Genomic DNA, 3,068 nt, shown 5'->3' on the forward strand with positions numbered 1-3,068 from the left:
TGTAAGTATTTGAAGTAAATTTTATAAAGAATAATCTTTGTTTTATTTTTTACTACGCGCAAAATAAGTTGGCCCTTCTGAAGTTAGTTGAGAGTGGTAAATAGTAGAAAATTGTTATAATCGATTGTTTTTTAACACTTTGTCAAGCGCATTTACTAAACTACCACGTATGCCTCAAAAAAGACGAATGTTTATTGTAACCGTGGACAGAGAAACAAATAGACCAAGGGGCCGTGAAACCGCGATTGAGACAGAGATAGTTTGTCAATGTGTGCGTAAAATGTTGCCATATTAAGTGCATTCCCTGTTTTGGGAGATAAATAATTTTCAGGATTTAACTAAAACAAAATAAGATTATTAAATTTTACTTTTTCATATTTATTATACATTTTTTTTATTAAAATATTTTTTTGTCTTCCAACTACACCCAAAAACCGTTGCATTGTTTGTTTTTATTTCCATTATCAATAGTACTTCAGCATCTTTATATGGTACTGAATTAACATTCTCCTCAGATGTTGAAATCTAAAACATACAATTAAATTATTAATAAAGAATGGTTACCACATATATTTCTATGTTAACTTCTAACTCTTGACTCGGAATCTAATATTATTATAAATTCATGAAGAATGAAGAATGTTAAATAATGTTGTCATTCGCGAATGATAAATAGGAGAACGAATAAATTAAAATAACATATTTATATATAACGAAGCAATTTAGGCTGTTATTGGACTCCGTGTTTATTTGTTTACATTGTCGACGAGTTGATATTTTTTATCGAAAATCGGGACATTTTGTTAGCTGATGCTGGCAGCACTTACATGATAAATAATTATAGGTTATGAATGATAAAAACTGGAAAATCCTATTATCTTTAGGATTTTAATGCAATATAAGGTTCCGTCATGCTATGGCATACATAAACATCACTGATAAACTATAATTAGGGACGAAATAGTCGTACTTACGCGTGAAAACACACGCCGGTAATTTTCTTCTTGATATCGCTTTAACATGAAATAATACGACAATGCACCATTGTATAACCTTCGATATTATATAAGGGTTGTTTCTCGGTCTTTTCACTGAATTAGAATCGTTTTCTGACATAAAAATAAGTGAAAATTGAACAAAAAACACAATGAACGCACCAACTGCTACTTAAGTAGCGAAACAAACTTGACATTGAACTTCGCTCGAAAACACCCGCAGGTGTCATGGCGCCTGCACGTGACGTCACGCCTCAATAAACGACAGTAAATTTTGTATTATGTCTATGGTCTATATTCAACGAAGAAAGGCTGAAAATATTGCGTATTTCCTAAGGTTAAAAATGAATTCCAAAGCTTACAAGTGGTGTCGGTCCCTCTGTGTAAAAATACATTCGAATGCCAACCAGATCGAAGAACAATCTACAGAAGAAGAACGACGAATCTTGAAGAATGTGAAAAGCAATTAAAAGAAAGTATGGTTACAGAACATTTTGAAGAAATTGCAAATTGAGGCAGAGATTCATGAAGATTTATTATATATTTATGATATATTTAGATATATAGAAGTATTCGTAAATATGTAAATTCAAACATTGAATACTAGTGGAGCTAAATGAAATATTGTCTTAAAAGTTCTTACTGGTAAAAATATTAGGGCTCTTAATATGCGAGTAATACTATATAGGTAACAGAAAAAAAACCTATGATAACACTAAAGATAAATAAAAATGTACTTACAAGGAAATTTTCACATTTCTAAATTCAGATGAGCAGTCTTTATTTGATGAAAGAAACTCTCCTAACATTAACAAATCCTGGCATGGAATTTGTCTTAACAAAACCTTGTTCCATCGTTGATAGATCTTGGATGTTTTATTTTCTTCACAAAAACGCGAATAATCAGCGACTCAACTAATTAAATAATGCAAAATAATTTTGAAACGCGTAAACACAACAATTGTACAAGAGAAACGGCTACAGATACAGAGGCGTGACGTCATTTGCTCTGATTGGTGTTTCAAATCAAATGGCCGATTGCAGTATTTTATACTTTTATTTTATTAAAAATCTTATTGATCTCAAAGTGTATATTAAAAAGGGATAATTTTTTAGAATCCCTTTAAAATAGTTTCTTCTCTAAAATCATTTATTTTTTAATTCTTTAAAACTGTCATCATGCCTATTCATTATAGTTTTTGTGTGAATTGGCTGAAATATGAAGATAGCAGAGAACATCACCTTAACTTCAAGCTAAACATTTAACAAAGCAACACGTACACAATTAATATTATTAAAAACGTTTATTAGTGTAATTTCGATAATGATAAGAATATTTTAAAAACATTTTACAAAATTACTCTTATAATTTATATTTTTTTGTCGCTACTTTTTGTATCGTAACTAATTAAGTTAATAACTTTCGAATCATTAATTTCTAAATAAAAGATGAACATACGATTCATTACAAATGTTTTATTCATACATTATTTAAGTGATTTTAGTTTTAAGTGATTTTTACGTAACATTCAACTTTTCGAGCTTTTATCTTAAATTCGAGAATGGCAACACAGTTGCTGAATCAATCAATCGAGTCATGAAGATAATAAGCGCGTAACTAATTGTATATTTGTTAATATTTAAAGTAAATAAGTTTGTTATAAAATTGTGATATCTAAAAATAATCATTTTATTAGGCTACGATATATGATATAGGCTGTGAATTGTGCAAATTAAACATTTGTACCGGCGGAGGGCGTGAGGTAAGTGTGATGTTTTTATTTTTTTTTCAAGTTAAAACACCTTGTTTTATTAGTTCAAGAACGTAAATCCTTTGTTTATTACTTTAGACATGCATTAATGTTCAAAAACTTGAAAAATATTGTGCCAAGACGGGTTTATTTTAATTTGAATATCTTTGCCATTTTCAAAGTTTTCGAGCGTAAGGCGTTGTTTATTGTTTATATTTTAATATTATAAGTTCAATCATTCGCCCTTTTTTACGCAGAAATAGTTTATTTAGTGTTTTAGACAAGCTAAATTTTAATCTTGAATCAAAATACCCTTAATTAG

Source organism: Nymphalis io, chromosome 28, assembly GCF_905147045.1.
Source record: "Nymphalis io chromosome 28, ilAglIoxx1.1, whole genome shotgun sequence".
NCBI lineage: Eukaryota > Metazoa > Arthropoda > Insecta > Lepidoptera > Nymphalidae > Nymphalis > Nymphalis io.